The sequence below is a fragment of the Dendrobates tinctorius genome, unplaced genomic scaffold, assembly GCF_039654945.1.
Source record: "Dendrobates tinctorius isolate UK_male_01 unplaced genomic scaffold, ASM3965494v1 ptg000028l, whole genome shotgun sequence".
In the NCBI taxonomy this organism is placed as follows: Eukaryota; Metazoa; Chordata; class Amphibia; order Anura; family Dendrobatidae; genus Dendrobates; species Dendrobates tinctorius.
Genome location: NW_027361696.1, coordinates 81,544,039 through 81,571,198, shown reverse-complemented (window position 1 = coordinate 81,571,198; position 27,160 = coordinate 81,544,039). Strand labels below are relative to the sequence as shown.

The 27,160-nt window shown below is 45.6% G+C and overlaps 1 protein-coding gene across 3 annotated transcripts in view; it reads left to right on the top strand.

The window, feature by feature from the left end:
- The window catches only part of SYT5 (synaptotagmin 5), a 395,951-nt gene that overhangs the window by 39,541 nt on the left and 329,250 nt on the right, over positions 1–27,160 (top strand). Inside the window, exon 1 of one of the 3 annotated variants that reach the window (XM_073571080.1) lies at positions 17,842–18,664. The exons of the other annotated variants lie outside the window; for them this stretch is intronic. The gene's annotated coding sequence lies outside the window, so the exon portion shown is untranslated. Of the gene's footprint in view, positions 1–17,841; positions 18,665–27,160 lie in introns of those variants that run through there. 3 annotated transcript variants of the gene reach the window in all.

The window sequence follows — 27,160 nt, the reverse complement described above, 5'->3', positions numbered from 1 at the left end:
TATAATTCAAATACACTCACAAATGACTGAGTGAGTAACAAGGGAGGAGTAGGTGGATAAAACCAAATTGGAAAAGGATTAGGAAAAAACACACACAAACCAAATCCACGCAGATATCTCCAGAAAATAACTCATAACCGCCTGCTCCAAACTCTGAACTCTCCTTCAACTCCAAACCAGGAAGTGGTAAGCTATCACTGGCCTAGAAAGAAGCAAGGAGGAGGTTTCTTAAACCAAGGGAGTAAGAAACTCAGAACAGTAAAGATACAAAAAAGCCAGAGAACTCCAGGAGTCAACTAAGCAGTTTAACCATTGCAGCAACAGAGTGTTACGGGGTTACCACGACAGTGTGGAGCCAGAAGACCACAGCATCTGATTGCTCCTACTCTGGAGCTGAGAAGAAGCACTTCTTCTTCATTTTAAATGTGTTTATTTCTTCTGTCAGAACAGGGGTTAATTGGCCATGTTGGAAATCTCTGTGGTCACAGCTGAGCTCGGATAGACACTCCTTTCCCCTTTATAATCTGGGCTCTATTACTAATCCTTGTCAGAGATAGCATTTCTTTATACCTATGGAGGGAGAGTAGTTCTTATGAGAAGGAGAGTTGAATGAGTTATTAGTGACTTTTGTTTGGTTTGTATGTGTGGTAATTCCCTATCCTTCTCTATTTTGGTTTATTCCCCTACCTCCACACCCCGGTGCATTTGCATTCCTCTGTTACATGTGAGTAAATATTTTGTATGCCTGGAGTTTTCTGTTTACCCTTGCCTGTGTAGCCTTGTTTGTTGAGTTAGTGTACTACGTTGCACATTAACGACCCTCTTCCCTGGGCGGGGGAAGAAAACAGACAGAGGGACAACTCAGGAAATAAGACAAGGGTGGAGGCCCCGGCATCTTCACCTTCAGAAGTATCCTGGGGAGTAGGGCCAGCAATGGCGCCCCATAGTGTTAGGGACAGGGAAGGAGCCCCTGGTACCTGGTCACATGACAGCTGTGTCTTGACACAGAGCAAAAAAAAGCCAGAACTGCTAATAGGATGGTGAAGCCATTCTACCACAACTACCGCTGGTGTAGTATGTAAGGAGAAGTGGGCCGTGGGTACCTGTCCTGTGCCAGGTCCGGAACTATTGGGGCTGTCTCCTCTGTTATCCAGGGGGAAAGAGTAAAAGACTGCACAGACCTTTGCACTCGGAAGCAGGGGATGTGGCTAAGCGGCAGCTGCCACAGCGAGCACGGAAGCAGTCAGTCCTGGCGGTAACAGGAGGCGTGCAGCAGGGAGAGAGGAGTGCTCCATCCCTCAAGCACCGGGACTGAAACCCTTGCTCTGCCTCCTGTCTGTCACTGCATCCTGACTCTGCTCACATGTATTTGTCGCCGCACGCTGCGATCGTCTGACCCCACTCTGTCAGGGTATCCCCAAGACACCAGCTCCGTTCTCCACTCAGCTCTGACTCCTCCTGCTTGACTGACGGTTTCTTTGTCTAAAGTCACACAGCATAGCGGCTGTCAGTTAAGCAGGAGGCTGCCATACAGGGCGGGGAATAAAGCTGGAGAGACAGAAGCCTCAGATGTACCATAGCTCTTCATCCTCGTATGCATATTAATTCCAATGTTGATTTCTCAGTAATGAAGGAGCAGATTGGCCATGTAAAGGTGTTGCTGATCTTGCCTTTGAAAGAGCTACATGTGCATATAAATAGTTTTGGGGGTGAAATCCTGCTGACAGTTTCCCTTTAAAAGCCCTTTAGTAGCTGCATGGTTTCCCTCTATGCTTCTTTTCAATTTTCCTTAATTTCCATTAATATACAAGTCCATCTAGATAAATACATAAAGAGGATGGAATATGGCGGCATAACTACTCCTCCATTTGCTCATGTAACTAGGTTTTCCATATAATGAACTGCACTGCAAATTTCATCTTATTTCTGCTGCCATGAAGTCACAGATTTACAAGGGGCTACAAATCTTCTGCTTCAATCTCAGTATGCCGGAATATGATGGTCTGCCTTCTGTCGCCTGTAATAACTGCCACTTAAATGGGAATCTGATGCGCTAGTTCCTTGTGGCACCTAAAATAGCCTTAATCTCTAGCAGCAAGCAACAGCTGGAAGATGACTGGCGGAGACATTCAATATCTATATGCAATTACTGGGACTCTCACTAAACTGTATTTGTGCATGATTCATACAGTAATGACTGGAAGGTTCTTAATTTCATATACTGTAATAGCGCTCAACATCTATTCAGATCGCAGCCCCATTATTGTGTGCTGTGTATTTCTACAGCCATTACCTTTAGTGTTTTAGCAGAAGAATTACTGATTTATTATTACCTTTTTTATATTAAAAAATATATGTAATTGATTAATACAACACTTGTCTTGCTGACTTTTTATAGTTGAGAACAAATGACTTTTATAAATATCATTTAATTTCCATATACTCTTGGTAGTCATTGGCACATGTTGAAGTTTCAAGAACGCAATATGATCGCTGCTTCCAATAGGTGACGCTGACTTCTAGTCCTCTTCTTCTCTGATAATTTGCAGATTTCATTTCCCAGAGCAGCAATGCATGGCTTTCAAGTCTCCTCATCCTATCATGCCAGGCTTGCCTTGTCACACTCCACAAGGAGTAATGTTATTCTGACATTCCAGGCTTGAATGATTATTCTCCACAAGGAGAAATGTTACTCAGTCATTCCAGGCTTGCCTTGTCACACTCCACAAGAGAAATGTTACTCTGACATTCCAGGCTTGCTTTGTTACTCTGACATTCCAGGCTTGGTTTGTCATTCTCCACAAAGATAAATGTTACTCTGACATTCCAGGCTTGGATGGTTACTTTCCACAAGGAGAAATGTTACTCTGACATTCCAGGCTTGGTTTGTTACTCTCCACAGGGAGAAATGTTACTCTGACATTCCAGGCTTGCTTTGTCATTCTCCACAAAGATAAATGTTACTCTGACATTCCAGGCTTGGATGGTTACTTTCCACAAGGAGAAATGTTACTCTGACATTCCAGGCTTGGCTTGTTACTCTCCACAAGGAGAAATGTTACTCTGACATTCCAGGCTTGGATGGTTACTTTCCACAAAGAGAAATGTTACTCTGACATTCCAGGCTTGGTTTGTTACTCTCCACAAGGAGAAATGTTACTCTGACATTCCAGGCTTGGTTTGTTACTCTCCACAGGGAGAAATGTTACTCTGACATTCCAGGCTTGGCTTGTTACTCTCCACAAGGAGAAATGTTACTCTGACATTCCAGGCTTGGTTTGTTACTCTCCACAGGGAGAAATGTTACTCTGACATTCCAGGCTTGGCTTGTTACTCTCCACAAGGAGAAATGTTACTCTGACATTCCAGGCTTGGATGGTTACTTTCCACAAGGAGAAATGTTACTCTGACATTCCAGGCTTGGATGGTTACTCTCCACAAGGAGAAATGTTACTGTGACATTCCAGGCTTGGATGGTTACTTTCCACAAAGAGAAATGTTACTCTGACATTCCAGGCTTGGATGGTTACTTTCCAGAAGGAGAAATGTTACTCTGACATTCCAGGCTTGGATGGTTACTCTCCACAAGGAGAAATGTTACTCTGACATTCCAGGCTTGGATGGTTACTTTCCACAAAGAGAAATGTTACTCTGACATTCCAGGCTTGGATGATTACTTTCCACAAGGAGAAATGTTACTCTGACATTCCAGGCATGGCTTGTTACTCTCCACAAGGAGAAATGTTACTCTGACATTCCAGGCTTGGATGGTTACTTTCCACAAGGAGAAATGTTACTCTGACATTCCAGGCTTGGCTTGTTACTCTCCACAAGGAGAAATGTTACTCTGACATTCCAGGCTTAGATGGTTACTTTCCACAAGAAGAAATGTTACTCTGACATTCCAGGCTTGGTTTGTTATTCTCCACAAGGAGAAATGTTACTCTGACATTCCAGGCTTGGATGGTTACTCTCCACAAGGAGAAATGTTACTCTGACATTCCAGGCTTGGTTTGTTATTCTCCACAAGGAGAAATGTTACTCTGACATTCCAGGCTTAGATGGTTACTTTCCACAAGGAGAAATGTTACTCTGACATTCCAGGCTTGGTTTGTTATTCTCCACAAGGAGAAATGTTACTCTGACATTCCAGGCTTGGTTTGTTATTCTCCACAAGGAGAAATGTTACTCTGACATTCCAGGCTTGGATGGTTACTCTCCACAAAGAGAAATGTTACTCTGACATTCCAGGCTTGGTTTGTTACTCTCCACAAAGAGAAATGTTACTCTGACATTCCAGGCTTGGTTTGTTACTCTCCACAAGGAGAAATGTTACTCTGACATTCCAGGCTTGGTTTGTTACTCTCCACAAGGAGAAACGTTACTCTGACATTCCAGGCTTGGTTTGTTACTCTCCACAGGGAGAAATGTTACTCTGACATTCCAGGCTTGGTTTGTTACTCTCCTCAAGGAGAAATGTTACTCTGACATTCCAGGCTTGCCTTGTTACTCTCCACAAGGAGAAATGTTACTCTGGCATTCCAGGCTTGTATGGTTACTCTCCAGAGAGAGAAATGTTATTCTGACTTTCCATGCTTGGTATGTCACTCTCCACAAGTAGAAACGTTACCCCTTTAGACAACAGTCAAGAGCCTCTGACCTAGCCAAATTCGATCTCATACTTTAAACTGATGAGGGGCAATACCCTTAAACATCATGTCTGCAAATTGAGTTTCTGGTTTGGGTTTTATCCTAAGTCATATTGCAAGGTTCGTTAAAAGAGTCCTTACTAACTTTTAGGATTGCTGCTTCCAAAAGGTAGTGCTAGCATTCTAGTCCTCTTTCTCTCTAAAGAGACAATTTGCATATTTAATTTCCCAGAGGAGCAATACATGGCTTATAGCTCTCCTCGTCCTGAAATGCCAGGTTTGCCTTGTCACTCTCTACAAGGAGAAATGTTCCCCCCTTAGACTCGAGACCCCAATGCAAAATTTACGTTTGTAATGTTATTGAGGCCACACATGTCTAGTCAGCATGTGACTGCATGTATACAAATCACATACTTGCGGTCACGCGCCCGCCACTTCCCAGTGCCGACATCGGAGAATTCTGACAATGCGCACTGTGAGGATTCACAAGTCTTCAGTCACATAGAGTGACTGCAGATTTGTACCCCGACCCTGGACATCCCCCTTTAATATGAAAGTTTATATTTGAACTATGGATGCTACCCACTTTGGCAAATGGTTAGGCATTATAAAACAGTCACAGATTACATAGTTATGCCAAGGAAATATAATCATTGGCCATATACTGTAAATGATGAAAATTAGACCCTATGTAAAATTTCTTAAGGACCCTTCACTGATCTTGGGGTTATCTGTTGGACTGACATTGCGGGTGCACTTCTATTGGTTTGTAGACATATCACATTTTCAAACTCTACTGAGCGATCAGCTATGAAGATAGTCGACAGAAAATAACCAGCAGAGGAATAGCAATAACAGTAAGGCAAGATCCACACTGCAATTTTGGCCGCAATATCAGTCATGTGGCCAAAGTATGTAGGTGTCACCGCTACATCATAACACAACACAGGGGTCCTGCAACCAGAACAAGCAAGTTGCATGAAGCCCAACCACATCAGATTTTGGCAACTTGCTTGCCGTGGTTGCAATACCCTCAGGGTAGCAAAACAACCCCATTGATTTTAATTGTACTGCGATGTTACAGAGACACACATAACATTCCCATATACAGAAACCAGTGTTCATGGGAAAAAAGAAGAGATCCCGATATATAAAAACATAATTCTTTATTGATAAATAACAAAATATAAAGCCTATAAAAAAGAAAAAAATCTGTCCAGGGGACACCGAGCTCAAATAGATAACTGCAAGGTAATATTAAGTTCATACAGTTATACAATTATGTCAATCATAAATGAGACCGCAGATGTCTAAAAAATTGTAATTATATCCATAAACCTCTATAGAAATATGTATCATAAATGTTGTGGGTATAGACAACCATACCACTTTTCTATCTTGGACACACAGCCCACAAGGTCAAAAAAATTCCCACACATCATCCCTTGTATCACACATAGAGGTGAAGCCGCTCAAAAGCCTGAATCCCAGGGAACATTACAAAAAATCCCAGTAATTAAAAAGTAAATAATCCTTGGTCTCAGCCAAAGATATCAGTAAACAAAGGGTGACCGCTGCAAAAATAGAAAGGTGCATCCGGAAGAAGCAGGAGGCGAAACGCGCGTCGGGGTGAGGGGACGTCGAGCGCACACACGAACCTCTATAGGTAATATACCTTTTGTTTCATGAGGCACCTTTCTATTTTTGCAGCGGTCACCCATTGTTTACTGATATCTTTGGCTGAGACCAAGGATTATTTACTTTTTCATTACGGGGATTTTTGGTAATGTTACAATTTTTTAGACATCTGTTGTCTCATTTATGATTGATATAATTGTATAACTGTATGAACTGAATATTACCTTGTAGTTATCTATTTGAGCTCGGTGTCCCCTGGACAGATTTTTTGCTTTTTTATAGGTTTTATATTTTATTACAGTCATATGTTAAAGTTTGGGCACCCCTATTAATGTTAACCTTTTTTCTTTATAACAATTTTGGTTTTTGCAACAGCTATTTCAGTTTCATATGTCTAATAACTGATGGACTAAGTTATATTTCTGGATTCAAATGAGGTTTATTGTACTAACAGAAAATGTGCAATCTGCATTTGAACAAAATTTGACTGGTGCAAAAGTATGGGCACCCTTATCATTTTCTTGATTTGAATGCTCCTAACTACTTTTTACTGACTTCCTGAAGCACTAAATTGGTTTTGTAACCTCATTGAGCTTTGAACTTCATAGCCAGGTGTATCAAATCATGAGAAAAGGTATTTAAGGTGGCCACTTGCAAGTAGTTCTCCTATTTGATTCTCCTATGAAGAGTGGCATCATGGGCTCCTCAAAACAACTCTCAAATGATCTGAAAACAAAGATTATTCAACATAGCTTTTCAGGGGAAGGATACAAAAAGTTGGCTCAGAGATTTAACCTGTCAGTTTCCACTGTGAGGAACATAGTAAGGAAATGGAAGAACACAGGTACAGTTCTTGTTAAGCCCAGAAGTGGCAGGCCAAGAAAAATATCAGAAAGGCAGAGAAGAAGAATGGTGAGAAGAGTCAAGGACAGTCCACAGACCACCGCCAAAGACCTGCAGCATCATCTTGCTGCAGATGGTGTCACTGTGCATCAGTCAACAATACAGCGCACTTTGCACAAGGAGAAGCTGTATGGGAGAGTGATGCGAAAGAAGCCGTTTCTGCAAGCACGCCACAAACAGAGTCGCCCGAGGTATGCAAAAGCACATTTGGACAAGCCAGTTACGTTTTCGAAGAAGGTCCTGTGGACTGATGAAACAAAGATTGAGTTGTTTGGTCATACAAAAAGGCGTTATGCATGGAGGCTAAAAAACACAGCATTCCAAGAAAAACACTTGCTACCCACAGTAAAATTTGGTGGAGGTTCCATCATGCTTTGGGGCTGTGTGGCCAATGCCGGCACCGGGAATCTTGTTAAAGTTGAGGGTCGCATGGATTCAACTCAGTATCAGCAGATTCTTGACAATAATGTGCAAGAATCAGTGACAAAGTTGAAGTTACGCAGGGGATGGATATTTCAGCAAGACAATGATCCAAAACGCCGCTCAAAATCTACTCAGGAATTCATGCAGAGGAACAATTACAATGTTCTGGAATGGCCATCCCAGTCCCCAGACCTGAATGTCATTGAACATCTGTGGGATGATTTGAAGCGGGCTGTCCATGCTCGGCGACCATCAAACTTAACTGAACTGGAATTGTTTTGTAAACAGGAATGGTCACAAATACCTTCATCCAGGATCCAGAAACTCATTAATAGCTACAGGAAGCAACTAGAGGCTGTTATTTTTGCAAAAGGAGGATCTACGAAATATCAATGTCACTTTTATGTTGAGGTGCCCATACTTTTGCACCGGTCAAATTTTGTTTAAATGCAGATTGCACATTTTCTGTTAGTACAATAAACCTCATTTGAATCCAGAAATATAACTGAGTCCATCAGTTATTAGATATATGAAACTGAAATAGCTGTTGCAAAAAACAAAATTGATATAAAGAAAAAAGGTTAACATTAATAGGGGTGCCCAAACTTTAACATAAGACTGTATTTATCAATAAAGAATTATGTTTTTATATATTGGGATCTCTTCTTTTTTCCCATGAATAGTGGTTTCTGTATATGGGAATGTTATGATTATCCTAAATGAAGTGCCCTATATTATTTGGACAGTTTTTGGTTGATATTGATGTTACAGAGACACCTAGAAAACTTTGGCCTACCCGGTCCCTGGAGACTAGGGGAGTCCAAAAGGTCCTTTAGCCCCATATAAAATGACTACTACTATTAAAGACCTATCTTAGTTGGGGACTGTGTTGGAGATTTTGCTTTGGGGCCCACAAGCTTCAAGTTACGCCACTGCCTAGATTGTTCCTTTGAAGAGTGGCTATTCAAAACTTAGCGAGAACGTGACACCAGGTATTTACCACCTAATCTGGGAGCAGCATAAAGGAGAGACAGAGATCTTGATTCCATAAATGTGTGATTTACTTCTATGCTTGCTGTAGTTTTGATAAAATCTCTGTTTTATCAGCAGGAGATTATCACTAGAGGACTAGTAGACCTGCTGCCAGGTAGTCCTCCATATTCATAAACTCTGTATAACCCCACCCCCATCACTGATTGTCAGCTTTCTGCCTATGCACAGTGAATAGAGAAAGCTGTCAATCATTGACGTTGTTGGGGTTATATAGATTTCAGCACCCAGAGAACTAATAGATGGGGAGCAGATAAAACAGTGACTGCAACAAAATGAGATCAATCAACCTAGTAAGTGATACTTTGCTTGAGTCAGGGTATCAGCCTTTATATTAGGTAAGGTAGCAAAAACCTTTAAGGCCCTCCATATATACCAAATGTAAGTTGGCTGAATTTTCTGATTTCAGTGGAACCAGGCACCATCTGAATGGATGGTGGTCTCATGACTCTCCACGGACAGATGATGTCAAGGGAGAGCACAATCATGCAGTTGGAATTTCAACTCCTGTGCCTTTTTTTTCATGGAAGATAAGCCTCTGCCAGAAGTGTCTGCAGCGACTTTCTCCATAAAAAGCACATGTACACTCAACCAAGCTGAGCGCTTATGGGGGCACCTGGCTGATAAGGCCCACCACACAGATAAAAAATTTCTATGGGTCTTTCCAGCGAAAGGTCAGTTAAGTGTCAACCCATGAAAAACATCTGTCCACAGGCTAGATGATGAAAGTATGATCCCATCGGACCAATCTTGGGGCCCCCATGATTACAAAAACTGAGGTCCCAAGCCCCTTTATTGAGTGGAGTGGTAGACACGCACTGGCATTGCTGCTTCTTTCAGTATCACTGATCCAGACCGGTCCGTTATGGGAATTCAGTACCCACATTCTCTCAGAGAGACCAAAATTCATATATTTATCACCTAAATGGGTAGGGTGTGAAGACTAAAAAGTATTTCTAATTATGTACTACAACAATGCCCAATATTATTACAAGACACCCTGCGTGAAATGAACTACTGCACCTAAACCCTAAGGAACTGATAATAAGACAGCTACAGTATATAAAGGGGTTTTCTACCTTCATAAAATCCCTACCCCCTTGATGTACTGTATTTAAAAAGAAAATATGGGGTTTACTCACTCTCCCCTGGTCCAGAGCTGAGTCTCCGCTGCTGCTCACACCAACAATACTGCACTTGACAGCACAAGAGTCTCAAAGCCGCTGACCTCACTGATTGACTGTAGTGATGTTGATGTGATGTTAGCGCTACAAACTGTAGTAGAAGCAGTGGTGGAGACTGATTGATGGACCTGGGGAGGGTGAGTAAAGGACTGTTTATTTTTAAACCCATTGTAGCTGTGGAAAATGGGTTTCTAAAACCAGAAAAACCCTTTAATTATATTGTTAGATACACTGCATAATGCTCAAAAGTAGAGTAGATATGGGTTTTAGACAGTACTCTGATATGGTGACCATGACCAACCTATCTAACCAAACAAATCCTATTTTTTTTATAATTACAGGATACTGGTACCAAGTGTGTTGAATGTAACTCCATCTCGAATATTTCTCAATCCAAATCTTCAATAATCTTCTAAAACCATGATTCACAAGAGAGGATGTAAAATATTCACCTCTGTCCAGTTTTTACTCTGTTACATTTTCATTATTCTTCTCCTTTGGGATTAATATAATTTAAAAGCCATCTAGAAACCTTAAAATGTTGTTTGCCTAATTGTATCTAATGCAGAGAAATTAGGACAATTAGAAAAAAGCTTACCGACGAGAGGAAATGAGAGAGCCCATCTGTCTTTCATGCCTTGTTATGTATGTGTGAACTCCTGAAGATAATTCATTGTGGCCCCCATTATTTACTTAGGATCTTTTTCAAAGTGTCCACCATTTCCTAATATTAATCTAGCTGATCAAGCTGAAATAATTCAACCTTTGAGGCTGTCAGTGTTAGGAGTGGCGGAAGACACTAAATAAAAATAAAATAAAGTGCCTTCGCCACTCGGGGTCCACCGTGCGGTGGATGGAAAAACCGCTGCTAAAAGAGGCAGAGCACTATGGCGGTAATGTGCACAGGAATTTAACTGCACCCAGTGCACTGAAGCAAGCTCTGTTATGCTCACAGAGCTGCAGGAACAAAGCATAAACTAAACGCTGAGTCTGTTCAGGGTCACAGACTTTCAGCGACGCAGACACGGTATTAAGGGTCACACCAGAAGCCTTAGACAGCAGGACTACTCCATCTAGACCTACCGTAAAATGAGGTGCGTGGCGTCGCAACTGCGGACGCAGAGATAAGCTGCAACTGCAGCGCGGCAAGAACTGAGCCGCTGGCAAGGCGCTGCAATATCGCTGGCACAATGCAGACGCTAAGCTGCTGAGCAAGATGGAGCTAAGGCGCGCTGGCGCTAGCGCTGCTACTGGCTGAACCCAAACACTCACACAATCGTATTATCAGAGGGAAGGGGTTTCTTAATAAGTCAGTCACCAGTCCAAGCATCCATCACCATACATACAGCAGCAAGTATGAAAAATACTAGCGCATGGCGGAACAGCCATGCGCGCTTTTTATACCAAACGGGACCTTCCGGAAATCTCCAAGACTCCAGGAGGAGCCAATAGGATTCAACTCAGGACCTGAGCACCTGACTCCCGAACTCCAATGGGAGTTCATCCCATGAGCATGCTCAATTGAGGGAACAAAGGACTTCGCCTCTGGAGAGAGTTGCCGCAAGGCACTCCCCTCTGCAATCTCCTCTGCAGCAGGTGAAGCGCAGGAGACTGCAGAAGGGTCTAGATTTCATCATAGGAGAGGAAGAAATCTGACTCCTAACAGTCAGTCCATTCACTTATCCATGATGTACACGTAGCCAGGAAACATGGAGGGTCTCCCAAAGACAATTGTGAAAAGTGGCCCTCAAAAAATGTTGGAGGTTTCAGATGTTAGAACAGATTGTGGCATGGGCAGGTTTAGACACAGTCACAAGGCAATCAGCAAGTGCTGGTGGTCCTGCCATCTAAGGAGACCCCCACTTCCAGTTCCTCTGGTAGTGCCATAGCAGATCAAATTATGGTATGTTTTGGTCAATTCGTGTCTTATATGGAGATCTTATCACCCAATTATTGACCCACTTATGGCTCTATACAAGCCCTGAATTGCATGAAGCTGTATTATGGACTTGAATGCTTCATGGCAGAGTTAATAGAAAAAATTTCTAAATTATGGAGCTTTTTCTTCTGTTCTAAAAAATTGACCCAAATTGGAACTCAGATGAACCCCAAAATAATCAATGGGGACCCTCTGCTTCCATTTGCATCAGTAATGCAACACATCCATTTTGCACATAGTTACATAGTTAATATGGCTGAAAAAGGACAAATGTCTAGAGATGGGCGTACCCCGGTGGGTTCGAAAGAACAGATACAAAAAGTTCGGGTTCGGCTACCAGAATAGTACCCGGACCCAAACCTGGACCCCATTCACTTGAATTGGGGACTCGAACATCCAGTGTTTGCCACCCTGTCATGTGCATGAAGCATGTGCTTCTTCCCTTTGTCCTTTCCCATCTCATTCACTGCCTGCAAAACAGCTCAAGATTACCAAATTCTCCTATGTAACTGTTTATCATTGTGACCAGTGGCTCAAAGCTGATAGCGAGATGCGGACCCCAAGGAGGAGAAGCCATGGAGCGATGACATCAGAGAGGAGAGTATTAGAAGTCGAGACAAAGCCCTGACATGGACAGTCCCACTGAATCCAGAAAGTTGGATTCAATGGTAAACTGGAAAACGCTGTGCACATGCTGCGGATTTTTCCGCGCGGTTTTGCTGCGGTTTACAATCCACAGCATGTCAATTCTTTTGTGCAGAAACGCTGTGGTTTCACACCTCATCCATTATGAGGTGTAAAACTGCAGGGCAAAACCGCAGGCAAAACCGCAAAATCTGCGGTTTTTACTACAAAATCCACAGAGCCAAAAAACTCTGTGTGCACATAGCCTTAAAGTAAACTGTCTAACCTCCCTGTACCTGCACATGTCGTCTCTTCCCCCTCTGCAGGGGAGCCCGCATATGTACTTACCCGTCCGTGCTCCCTTGGTGTCTGTCTGCCCCCAGGAAGTTTGTGCGGCACCTAGGTCTCCTGGAAGTGTGCTAAGGGCTTGTGCACTCCCTGACTCTTAAAGGGCCAGCACGCTCGCTGCTAAAGACATCCCCAGCCAATAGCTGGGAGAAGTCTTGTATATAAGGCACCCTCCCCTATTGAGATGTGCCTTAGCATTTTAGTTAGTATATATGATCCTGCTAGTTTGTTGTAAGGTCCTTGTGCTCTTGATCCGATCCACTCTGTGTGTTCCTGTCCTAGTCCACCCTGCTATTCCAATACCCGAATCCGTTCTGCCTGTACCTAGTGCCGACCTTGTTCCTTCTGACCTGACAGTGACCAGTCAAAACTTACACCTGAGTTCTGAGTTCTGCTTAGCCCACACCATCCTACCAAACACTTAATTCCCTGTCCCCCATGGGGTTCAGCTACCATGGCTCTGTGGGTCGGTCCTGGAGTCGCACCTGCCGTGCACTTTGAGCCAACTCTAACCTCAACATAAGGGGCTCTAGTGAAGAGTCAGGTGCTCATTTAGTTACACCCCTCAAGTCTCTCCTTGGACCGCGTCATAGTGGTTTCTCTACCACATGAGTAACCCAGATCACCCACACAATTTAACTGTCCGGAATTTCACCTACAATTCCTTTTTACGCTGCATCAGCGTCAACTCCAAGAACCCCACCCCCCGCCAAATTGCCACTGTGACAAAGCGACCTCCATTACAAAATTTACCCAGACTAAGTTGCCCAGGCACCCCATTGTGACTCAACCTAACTCCCCCGCCCATCCCACAAAAGGGGGGGAGGGGTCCGAAAAAAGGGGAGGGTGGGTCTTCTCTTGGCGTCCTCCTGTGCAAGAGTGCGGTTTTCCCGCACTTTTTCCCCCTCCAGCATCATCCGCCCCTCCCAATATTCCTCCCTTATCCTGCCTCCACCAATCCCCTCCAAGTCCACCCTGTCCTCAAAACCCTAACCTGTCCCAGCGCAGTCATGGGGGGCCTCCATCCAGCTGCGCTTATTTTCAGCCCCCGTCTTGACCGCGTATGGCCAATATGGGTTTTTCTTACCTGAAAACCTGCCTTATGCACCACCTGTACTGGTAGATAACGCAACTCTTTCTTTAAAATAACAACACTACACGATATATTCTTTGGATAATTTTGGCCACAGCGGCCAGTTTATTAACAAAACATAAACCTTGTTTAACAATAAATATTAAATATGTCATATTTAATGACATGAGGGGAGGGTTCTTGGAGCCCATAAAAGATCTGGCTTAATATTTGGCAAAATGTCCAACGAGAATTTCAACCGCCCTGTTACCCTCAGCCATACACCACCAGCTCAAGGGCACCATAAATCCCGTTCCAGGAAGGCCAACCACCAAACAGCTCCCTGGGTAAAAACCCCGTCCAGAGCCCATAACCAAATGCCAGATAACCCACACAATTTAACTGTCCGGAATTTCACCTACAATTCCTTTTTACGCTGAATCAGCGTCAACTCCAAGAACCCCACCCCCCGCCACACATGAACAGCCCTGACCACCTCAGGCTTGTGAGTGCCCCAACACTGCAACCGCTCTCTCAATTCCTTCTTGCATCACAAGTGCTCACAAATCAATCCCTATCTCATTCAAATGAACCCCATCATCTCTCCAAAAATTACCCACCCCAGCTTCCAGTTTGAAATGCCGCACACTGATACCCCCGTTCCTTGAAACAAAACTCGACACGGCCCTATTCAACTTTACCCTAGCCCTATTAATTCCCTTTACAGATCGGGCCGCTCTCGAGCCTGGGAACGATATCCGACCATACAGTCACTACCCCGGGAAAAGTCGTCCACAACCTCCTTAGGTAGTCAAATCGAATATCTCTGATCAACACCCTGACAGATCTAACGCCCAAATCGTTCCCTACCAAATGCACCACCAAGATGTCGGGCGCTTTATCCAAACGGGCAAATTTGGAAAACTCAGGTAACACCCTACTCCATACCATCCCTCCAAAATCTAACCAGCGAACGACGACCAGGTCCCTGTTAAAACCCAGTTGCCTACCATCCGGCCTCACGTCCGCCTGAAGTGCCTGACAATAGACGAACGAGTAGGGCTGAAATACATAACCACAACAAAAATCGTTAATTCCCCCGGTCCGTGCTATGCCACTCCAATCAATGACGCACATATGTTCGATAGCAGCCCGAACTCCAGCGGCCAATCCGCTGGATCGCGTCCCCCCCATGCCCAGACTATCGGCTTCAGATGCTGCCCCAATCCTAAAGGAATGCGACCCATACATGTCTGGCCCAACTCTCCCAAACCCCTTTTTAGCAGCGCAATGAACTGGTAACGGGACAAGAATGCCCGCCTTCATGGCACAACAATGGGCCAACCCGACCTTGCCACAAATGCCAATACAATTCCAAACACCTTTTTGGGCACATCAAAGCCCCTTCCACGCTCCCCAACACCACACGCTTACCTCTTCCGAGCTGATCGGTTTTTGAACGCCGAATCCAAAATGCAATACCTCCCGCCCCCAACTCCACATCCTCAGCCAGCAGGCCACCTGCCCTGCCCCTAGTGAGCGACACTAGTTGACCTGTACGCATAGCCCCAAAGAACGCTAAAGAAAAAGCTAACTTGAACAATGCCGCCTCAAAATTAGAACAGCAAATCGTCTCTAGGACTCTCCCTAACCGTTCCAAGATTCTAAAAGAGATCGGTCTACGCCTGTCAAAATTCCGGTTACCCTTCCGAAAACCTTTTAGAGCCTGTTTTACCCGAAAATCCTTCATCACATCAACCGAACCCTCCATCTTAAAACCGAAAGCAAGACCAGCAATAAATCTGTTAACCTTCAAAATAGACCAACCTATGTCCGCTGCCCTGCCGACTAAAAACAAAACCCCCGACGTTTTATCCTCCACAGACCCCAAACTTCCCCAATGGGACACCCAACTCCGTCATATTTGCCATGATGCCTCGTATGACGCCCAATTCTGGCTTGTAACCAACTCACGAATGAACCTTCCTGCTCTTTCATAACAATCCGCCACAAGTGAGAAGGGCATTCCGTTCCGGAGATCTCCGTGCCTGGTGCTAGCTCCCGAAACCGCTCCCACTGTAAACGAGACAAAGCATTCGCTATAGAATTTTGCACACCCGGCACATGCACAGCCGAAATCCACGCATTCAATTCAGGCACCGCAAAACAAGTTCCCTCACTAGCTTAATAACTGGGGGGGACGAGGCGGACAAAGTGTTGATCACTGACACCACACTCATATTGTCGCAGTGAAACCTAACTCTATGGTTCTCGAACATTTCACCCCAAATTAATACTGCCACAACAATGACAACAAAGCCAGATTTTTTGTGAAACCTCTCTGACACCACCAATCTGGCCAGCTCCCAACGCTCCAACGCCCCCTACAATAAGCCCCATAACCAACACCACCTGCTGCGTCCGTATAAATTTTGCAGTCGAAATCATTCAATATCTCCTGTTGAATCAGAGATTTACCATTATAATTCTCCAAAAACCGCTGCCACACCGCCAGATCTTCCCAGTGTTCCCTAGTCAAACGAATAAAGTGGTGCGCCAACCGTGCTCCCGCCGTTGCGCCCGACATCCTACGGCAGAAAATTCGGGTCCATGGGCATGATCCTGCAGGAAAAATTCAACCTGCCTAAAATCGACTGCAATTCTTTCAACGTCTCCTTTCGCAGTCTCCTAACTCGCTGCACTTCCAACCTCAGCAACGACAACTTGTCCTCCGGTAACCGACACTCCATTTTCTGTGAGTCAATCAGTATACCATTCCATCGCAGCCAACGTATTCTGACATAAAACTGAATCTGGTGGACCTATGTACAAGAAATCATCCAAATAATGAATCACAGACGGAACGCCAGCAACATCCCTAACCACTCATTCTAAAAAGTACTGAACGTCTCAAACAGTGAACACGAAATTGCACAACCCATCGGCAAACATCTATCCAAATAGTAACCTCCGTTCCAAAAACATCCCAACAAGAGGATGCTATCTGGGTGTACTGGTAGTAGTCTGAAGGCCAACTCAATGTCAGTTTTAGCCAAGAAGGCCCCCTTGCTGTACCTGCGAACCCATTGTACCGCCGTGTCAAATGAACTATATACTACTGAACAGTAGCGTAGCTACTGGGGGGCAGAGGGGGTGGTCGCCCCGGGCCCTGCTCTCTGAGGGGGCCCACCGGAGCTACACTAATGTAATTGTATCGGCGTGCACAGCGCACCCATGTAGTTACATTCTGCGGCAGAACAGGGAGAATCAATCTCCCTACTCTGCCACCTGGCTGCTATGGGCCCCTGAGAAGGCAGTGGGGGGCCCCGGTGCCAGCAGTGGGCTCACAGCCAGCAATGTCATCCTGAGTTAATCTGTGCGCACAGGACCTGTGATGAGGTCACACGAGGGGCGGAGTCAAGGGGTCACATGATCAGGGACTTCAGTGGCTGGCTGCAGGACTCTGCTGTGCTGGTTGTCATGCATTGGTGCTGGATAAGGTGAAGTTTATGTGTGGGGTTGGGAGGGGTTTACAGCCAGGTGGAGCCAGCAGAGCTGTGTGTGTATGAGGTGTACAGAGCGGAGCCGTGTGTGTAGAAGGTGTACGAAGTGGAGATATGCATGTATGAGGTGTACGGAGGAGGGGAGCCACGTATGTATGGGGTGAGCGGAGCCGTTTGTGTACAAGGCGTACGGAGCGGAGCCATTTGTGTACAAGGTGTTCGGAGCGGAGCTGTTTGTATACAAGGTGTACGGAGCGGAAACATGTGTGTACGGGGTGTACGGAGCGGAGCTGTATGTGTACAAGGTGTATGGAGCGAATGGGGGTGCTGCCTTATACTACAGTCTGCCTATAGGGGATGGGGGTGCCTTATACTACAGTCTGCCTATGGGGGGAGTGCTGCCTTATATTACAGGCTACCTATAGGGGGGTTGGGGGGGTGCTGCCTTACATTACAGTCTGCTTATGGGGGGCTGCAATATACTAGTGACTCTGCCCATGGGGGGGGGCTGCATTATACTGTAGAGTCTGCCTATGGGGGCTGCATTATACTATATTGAGGACTATGTGGTGTATTATACTATATGGAGGCTATCTATGGGGCCATCATACAATGTGGAGATTATTGAGGGGGCCATCATACAGTGTTGGACCCATCATTGGGGGATGCTAAGGGGTCAGTATGTATACAGTGAGGGGACATATTACTGTGTATAGGGGAGCTGTACAGGAGGGGGACTCAGGACATTAATAAATGTAAAGTGGGCACTTATTGTTATAGTGGAACTCAGGGTACAGTGACTGTTAAACGGGGCACACAGAGGGCAATATTACATTCTAGTAGACAATATGTGGGCACTGTTTTCTAGGGCAATTGCACCCGGCATTACTATATTATAGAGGGATGCTTTAGAATTTAGAGGTCACACAGAACCACACACTAGGTGCAGTAATAAGGACACATACAGCTGCAGTGGTTCAGTATTGGGGTATCAGGTGCAGTAATAGGGACACATACGGCAGCAGAGGCTCAGTATTGGGGTATCAGGTGCAGTAATAGGGACACATACAGCAGCAGCGGCTCAGTATTGGGGTATCAGGTGCAGTAATAGGGACACATACGGCAGCAGCGGCTCAGTATTGGGGTAGCAGCAGGATGAGGAGTTTGTGCAGGTTGGGGATAGATGGTGATGGGGCTGGAATATGAGAAGTGAAACATGTCTTTGTTGTATTCTCTGTAGCAGAGTCCTGGCTGGAGGAGTTGTCATGTCGGTCTGGGCCAGATGGAAAAGACGTGAAAAGTGAACGATTCCATCAGAAAGAACGTCAGCGGTAAGGCACTATCTGTAAATGTGCAGTAATCACTTGTATGTTTTGTAGGACTGGTATTTACCACTGACCATGTAATATCCATGTTGGTCCTTATATTGGGATTATTTTCAGTAACAGCACAGTCATCTTCTACATCCACTATTAGGGTGCATCACCGAGTTATAATCAAAGCTACCTACTTAGGGGCCCACTCAGAAGTTTCGCCCCCCCCAAAGCAAAACCCTAGCTATGCCTCTGCTACCGAACACAACTCTTGATCAATGCCGTCATTGACCGACAACCCCTTCGGGTAAGATAGATGTTGAATCAACCTGAATTTATTCGGTTCCTTCTTAGGAACCACCCCCAATGGGGAAACAATCATCCCTTCTACTGGGACCAACGTAAATGGACCTGCCATTCTACCCAATTCAACTTCTTTCATTATTTTGGCACTCACCACCTCTGAATGCAGGTTAGCCGACCTCAAATTCTTAACTGAAAAGGGGACCGTGTGGCTGGGATGAGGGATTCTAAAACCATCCGCAAAACCATTCCATATCACCCCAGCCTTTTCCTGATCAGGGTACCTACTTAGAAAGGGGGCCTTCCTTTGAAGCCTCACCGGCGTCTCCCCCTTGACCGGCCGCCACTGCTGGCTTACCCCTTGCTTGCCTAAAACATTTTGATGCCCCATGCGAGCTACCGTTGCAATGGGAGCAAACATGCTTAAACTTGCAGGTACTGCCATACTTACATTGACCTTCGTTGAACTGCCAGCACGCTCCTGACTTTTCTTTTACCCCTGATGCCCCCTGACTACCACTTCCGTGTCCTCCCTGCTGATTGCCACTCCCTCCGCCGCCAAGAAAGGACTACCTAACTGGCGCCATCACCTTTAACCAAAGCCCGATGTCTTTTTGGTCCCACCGAATCTCCGGCCGCACCGCCTTCCTCTGCCTAAATTGCTCATCGTAGCGCAGCCATGCCTGACCTCCATACGTACGGTGAGCCTCCCCAATCGCATCCAGATAAGAAAACAGGCCAGAACAATTCCCAGGAGACTTTTCCCCAATCACACTCGCCAATATCGTAAATGCTTGCAGCCAATTAACAAATGTCTGTGGAATCAGCCGCCATCTCCGCTTTTCTTCTTCTTCCTTCTTACTATCATCTTTCTTCCCCTTGTCCAAATTAAACTTTTCCAATGGAAGAAGGGAGAAAATCTCCACGTACTCATCCCACCAAATCTTCTCTTTCACTTCTTTTTTTAAATGCGCACCCAACGGCCCCTCAAAACACACATATACCTCCCCTTTTGCTCGGTCATCCAATTTCATCGAATCCGCTTTTTCTTTTTCCATCTGAACTGACACAGATACACCTGCCACTGGTATTTGGTCCCCTCCGACCGGCCTCACTGCCTCGCCCGCCATGTGCGTCCCTGACCCCATCCCCGGGATCCACGCCCCTGCCGGTGACACCCCGGACACAGGTACTCTTGCCGCAGGTTCTTACTCCCCTCCAACCGGTCCCAATGCCTCGCCTGTTGTGGCTGGCCCAGGCCCCGACCCTGAGGTCCATGCTCCCACTGGTGACACCCCGGACCTGCTCGCCGCCCCACCTTCCATCCTCCTTAAAATTTGCAACATGCTAAGCAAAATATCATGCAGGCAAGGTGCCTCTGTTCCAATAGCTCCCCCCATCCCCCTTTCTACCGATCCAGACCCCCGACTCACTCCTGTTACATTAGTTACAGACCCTATGGGCGACAGACAATACATAGACTCATGCTCACCAAGCTGCGTCCCCGCCAACCGGACATCCCGAATTCTGACGCTCTCCGTCCTGCCGCTGCTCACTGGTGGAGTCGGAATCTTCTGCACTGCTCAGCTGCCCCAGGCCCGCGCCCCTGGCCTCATCGTCACCAGGGGGGACCGGAGCGCCCACAGCGCACCGCACCACCGACACCAACCTCGATCGCGAATGCGTCCGCCCGCGAGACCCAGGCAGATTCGCCTGGTCTGACCCACGTCCCCTGCCAGGCAGCTCGTCCCTGCTGCCCGCCGCTCCCCCGGCCAGCTGCTGAGTGTCAGGGCCCAGCAGCAGAGCGTCCAGCTTCCGGTGCGGCCCTCACTTCCTGTGCAGTTCACACAGCGGTGACACGCTGTCTTCCTGCGCTTGCCGGCCGGCTGCTTGGATTCCTGCCAGAGGTGGTGCTGCGGGAGGGAGCCTGCACCTGCTGTGCGTGGTTACCTCCGGGGAAAGTCTCTCTGGGGCCGCGTTCTCCTGCTCCTGCCCGCGTTCTCCCGGGTCCCAGCTTCACCCAACAGAGAAGACAGCTGCTCCTCCAGCCATCCTCCCCTTCTGGACCGCGCGACGTCCCGCAGCCTCCCGATCAGCGCCTCCACTGACTCCATCCAGCCTGGTCAGGTATGTCTTTGTGGGGAAGGTGACTTGACGAACAGACGTGACTGGCAGTAGGAGGGGACGGTTTGTGCAAGAGAGACGGAGATTGACAGGATAGAAGGGTGACAGCTGGGAAAGGTAGATATGAGTGTGTAGTACCGAGAAATGACCACAAGATGGCAGGGGAGAGTAGTTGAGGACTGAGCATCAGCTTATGGCTCAAGATACGCTTAGTTATGGGGGGCGGGGAGATAGGAACCCAGAAGAGAAATTCCCCAGTGAGAGAGGGGATAAATAGGACGTTCCAGACAGGGTAGTCCCGGGAGGAGCTCAGCAGAGGAAGACGCAGGACAGAAGACAGAGACTACTGAGGAGCTCGACAAGGGGACTGACAGAGAAGAGACAGTCGGGGGGTGGCCCTGACCCGACGGACCGCAGGTCAGACGAGGCCCCAGGGGTACCGATTGGACGACGACCTCGGGCAGGTGAAGCGCTGGCGGTAGATTGGTCTAGGACAGCCCCATCGAAAGATCCGCGAGGGACGTTACTGCAACTGGAGCAAAGGTGCAGGTACCCGGGCCTGGAGACAGAGAAGTGTAAAGAAGCTGCCGTGCGTGGTTTGTGGTCGTCAAGAGGACGACGAATAAAATTCGGAACTGTTACAAGTGGAATCTGTCTCCGCCTCGTCCTTGAATCGCCTGGTGTCTGTGTCATCCGGACAGGGTAAGCAGTGGTCACCCCCCCAAGCCCGGCCCCTACCACATCTTCTCTTGGCGTCCTCCCGTGCAAGAGTGTGGTTTTCCCGCACTTTTTCCCCCTCCAGCATCATCCGCCCCTCCCAATACTCCTTCCTTATCCTGCCTCCACCAATCCCCTCCAAGTCCACCCTGTCCTCAAAACCCTAACCTATCCCAGAGCAGTCATGGGGGGCCTCCATTCAGCTGCGCTTATTTCCAGCCCCCGTCTGGAGATTCGCAGTCGGTCAGTACATGGATAATGAAAAATGTACATGTAAATTCAGTTATGAAGGTACCAGTGAAATGGTCTAGTCGGATCTCCAAATAATACTTATGTAGCACATTGCAAGGCACAGTTCACGTTACTCCAATGGACTGACCACTGAAACACAGCTACCAGCCGGTATGGCTGCCTCCTTGGAGGATAGAGTAGTTTAGCCACTGATTTGGTGCTAAAGACTACATATCCCAGGCACTGAGATTATTTCTACTGTATTGCTTATATGAGCTCACTTGCTTGTCTACAAAATAAGCTTCAATATAGCACGTAGGCTTATTTCTCTAATGCACTGATAACAGAAAAAACATCACAACAGCAAAGACCCAGCTGTGCAGCCTTTCCATCAGGCCTGGAGGATAATCCATCCTTTTCTCTTGATCTAATTTCCTTACTTGGGTGATGGATGGGACTTAGCAAGCAATGAGTGGGTGTATGGGTGTGGCGAAGTAAGTCCTCTGTATGAAATCTGTTATTACTACGGATTTCCAACTATTGTGTCCCTATAACCGCAGCACATCCTGCAATAAACTAACAGAGTCTCTGCACAATATCATGCAGAAAAAAAACATCAAATTGCTGGAGCCAGGTATTCATGGGGCTTGTCTGCAATGAAATAGCAGGGACCCTGTGAAAAGACTTACTTCTAGCGGTAAGTGGCGTGCGGTGAAATGGCAGGAACGACTCATAGCACTTAGTGTGCCAATTTTCAATTAAATGTCAGGGAGCAGAAACTGTAAAGAGACAAAGACTATTCCTCTATCATAAAATAGCGGGAAGCCTGTAAATAGGTAGGACGCTTAGTGGCACAACGTTAGGAAACAGCAGTATTTTAGAGTTTGCGTGAATGAGCAGAATACAAATTACTTTTATGGCTTGCTTTTATTCATATTTAAGTCTTAAATATCTGCTAATTTTTTTAACTATTGGGCACTAAAATTGTGTTTTTACACAGATGCAGGACAATGGAGAAAATTGTGATATTACACAGATACAGGCCAGTGTAGAAAATTGAGATATTACACAGATACAGGACAGCGGAGAAAGTTGTGATATTACACAAATACAGGACAGCGGAGAAAATTTTGATATAACACAGATACAGGACATTTCAGAACTCCAATCCAAGTCATTGTTGTATGCATAAATAACAGTGCTTGAAAATTTGTGAATCCTTCAAAATTATCTGTTTTTCTGCATAAATTTGACCTAAAACTGCATCAGATTTTCAGACAAGTACTAAAGGTCCATAAGGAAATGAGTAAAAAATATCAGAAAATATCAGACTGTCATTTTTTTATTTAAAAGGGATGACCAGCCTTACGCTACAAGTTTACAGTCACTTTGTGACTGCAGATTTGTGAATTCTCACTATGTGCTTTGAGGATTCTCCGGTGTCGGCACCAGGAGTGGGTGAGCCTTTGACCGCAAGTATAAGAAATACATAGTAGATAAAGAAATACCAGCTCACCCATGCCCTAGGCAGTTAGAGGTACAAGATCCAAAGGACAAGATAAGATTTAGATACATGTGGTCATGTGCCAACTAGATGTACATGGCTTTGAGCAATGCAAGTGTATTGAGCGATGTTGGACACGTCTAGTCGTAATGTGGGCAGAAGTATGCTAATCGTGCCACTGGCACTTGAGAATCCTCACAGCATACAGTGCGCGATATGTGAGAATTTACAAGTTGCAGTCACATAGAGAGATTGCAGACTTGTAGCTTAAGGCCGGACATCCCCTTTAAGGAAAATGATCCCATATTGCATGTCATGTTAATTAAGAAGTTGGGACAAGAAAAACCTCCCCTTCTCCCTTGTGTGATTTATACAGAACAACGTATATTGGACTTCATTCATCAGAATCATCTCACTGTGAAAAATGTCTTTGTGGTCCATGGCAAACAGTTAAGCTTTCATTTTACTATAACAGTATAAGAAATAAAGTAGTACCATCATATCTTCTTTGTTAGACCAGTAGTCCTAGGCGGAGGGCAGCAGTGTGTGCAAGTGTCCAACATGCGGTAAATGACGCAACAAAGAATTGGGGTATTGGGGCATAGGTGCACCTGATTTATTCACAGGAACAATGACTGTTACTGGTCAATTTCCAGACCCTACCATTCCAGCAAATAAGCTGTATACGTGGTTTGGTGTAGAAATGGTTGGGAATATATGGATCTTGTTTTTGCAGACATCCATGAGGGGATTATGAGAATTCCAAGGAAATCAATTGGAAAATCATTCCAACAGGCGCACGTCAGTAGAACATTATGTCGCCATCGTTGACATGATATAATTTGCCCAAAGCCATAAACTGAAGTGTGTGGTATTTTATATTTCACTACTTTATCTGATTGTAGTTGATCATTTGGACTTCCAGAGTCATTCTTCCATTATCCATAACAAAAACAAGGTTCCGATTTTTTTTTTTACGGTATTTGCATGGAGTTCCCATTGTAAATAGCAGCGAATGTCAATTAAGGTTATGGCAGAACTACTTGACCGGACCAAGTCCATTAGAACAAGCTTTATGTTAGCAGCGCACTGCCCTAGTGGAGGGCTATGGAGCAGTCATGGGCAAAGGGGAGCGGTCAGTACTAAGCTACAAGACCTAATTATTTTCTACTTCTACTTTTATTTAAACACAGAGAAACCCTGTAAAAAAACTGTAAAAAAAATATCTAACAATCAACAGCAATTGTTAGTAAAAAGATGATAACAAAACAGGGTATTTAGTTGATACGTTTTTTGCAAAAATTGTATACTAAGCCACTCTACCAAACGTCAAGGTATACCCATCAGAGCAGTCCTAACCAATGAATTAAAACTGTATTGGAATTAAGGGGAGGAGTGCTCTCTGAGGGCCAAGAGGAAGGAGTGGTTAGTTAGTCTGCGGAGGGTGAAGTGTGCAGACGTGTGGAAGGAGCGCTGAGATAGAGCTGAGAGGAAGAGCTCATCTCCCGTAAGAGCGCATGAACTGGAGCCTGGTCTCCACGGCTGTATGGACACTGATGGTCCTACAGCAGACACCAGAGGAGTAGAAGGCTGTAAATGCAATACTCCCATCTAAGACTTGAGGGCACCACAGCAACACGGATAGTGAGCCGGGACTTAGGCGTGAGGAGTCCCTGGAACAGGCTACAGTTGTCTGCAAGTACAAGTAAAGTTCTTGGGAACATCTGACAGGAGGAACTTCAGTGTAACTCAGTACTGGAGATCCCTCAAGTAAGCGCTAGGAAGGAGACTGCACAGCCCATCTGCTGAGAGAGAATCCCTGAGTTGCTTCCAGGCTAGCCTGCTCCGGTACCATCTGTAATCAGGACCCTGGACTGCATTTACCAAGTAAAGGTACAGAAATTGCACCCCGATGTGTCTTGTCTGCTTCCTACCTTTCCGGCACCGCTACATCCCCGGGCCAACCACATGTACACTGCCCTGGGACTACAGCTTCATCTGTGGGGAGCTTTTACATCTTTGCTGCACCATACCATCAGTCCCAGCAGATCTGCATGCAGCGTTGGCTTAATACCTGCCTTGCCAAGCACCACAGGTGGCGTCACGAACTATTCATCTAACTACATTCCACCATTCACATTTTCCTATTACTTGGGCGCCCAGGGCCACGGTCCGGGTCACTTCTGCTGTGACACATCCCTCTGATACCGGCCCGGTACCGAGTATCCCACAGCCCTGGGAGGGCGACCCACATGGCCCACAAGAGAGGGGTTGAGACCTCCCAAAAACATGCAAAAGCAAGAAACCAATTGAATACAAACACATGGGCCATAAACACAGAGAACAAGTCGGTAGGACAGTGTTCACACCACCAAGAGACTGAAACACAGAGAAACACAGTACAACAAACGTGGAAAATACTCTGCTGTAAAGAAAAATCTAACAATAAACAGCAAGTGCTAGTAAAAAGATGATAACAAAACAGGGCATTTAGTTGATACGTTTTTTGCAAAAAATGTATACTAAGCCGCTCTACCAAATGCCAAGGTATACCCATCAGAGCAGTCCTAATCAATGTATTTAAAACCTGACAATGTGAACAGTACCTATATGAGCAGGGTTCAGAAAGGTAATGTCTGATGTGGACACGCTGTCTAAGACGGCTTTATATGTGCATGGCCCACAAGAGAGGGGTGGATACCTCCCAAAAACTTGCAAAAGCAAGAAACCAATTGAATACAAATGCATGGGCCAGGTACACAGAGAACAAGTCGGTAGGACAGTGTTAATACAGATGATGGGGCTGAAGGAAACTAAGGACCTGGGTCATGTGCTCAAACACTGCTACGGGCCTACTGTATGACATGGAGAGGCCTGCGCCCATATTAATCTATGAATTTTATAAGCTGTTCTCTCCTAGCAGCATTGGTGCCCAATCTAAAGACAGCCATACATATTAGATGGCTGTCAGCTGAACGATGCTTCAGCCAAATGTTCAGCCAACAGCCATCTCAGCCGTCTCTCCCATACATAGGAGCGCTCATTCCCCTGAGTGCTCCTGCTCTCTAAGGTTTGCCTTTCTATCTGGACACCTCACATCCATGAATTGGCTGGTTCCTTATTGTGCCTCCTGATGAACCGTGTGGACTGGGAAATGTGTCAAGGCTGGAAGCTAAGTTTGGGTTAACCCCCAGCTGTTTCTATAATTTTTTTTTTTTTTGGCAATAGGTATCATCCATTGCCTTCTATGGGAACCAATATGGATATAATTCTGATGTTCCTTTATTGAACCACGCTATTTTTTACCTCTTGTCTGTGCTTGTCTGATTTTACTGCAGAGAGGTTTTTTTGGCTTTATTTGATAATGCATATGGAATCTATGTTTTCTGTAGTCTATTAATACCCAAAAAGACAAGATTGCCACTATCTACTGGTAGCTTATGGAATCTATATTTTCTGTGGTCTATTAATACCCAAAAGACAAGACTTGCTGCTATCTAATGGTTATGCAAGAGGTTTCTCTAAGTTTACATGTAATAGCCTTTCTTTTATATATTGTACATTAATAGCCTGTGTATTATATTAAGCACTATCTTTCATCTCTTTTATTTGCTTATTGTTTTCCCACCTGTAGT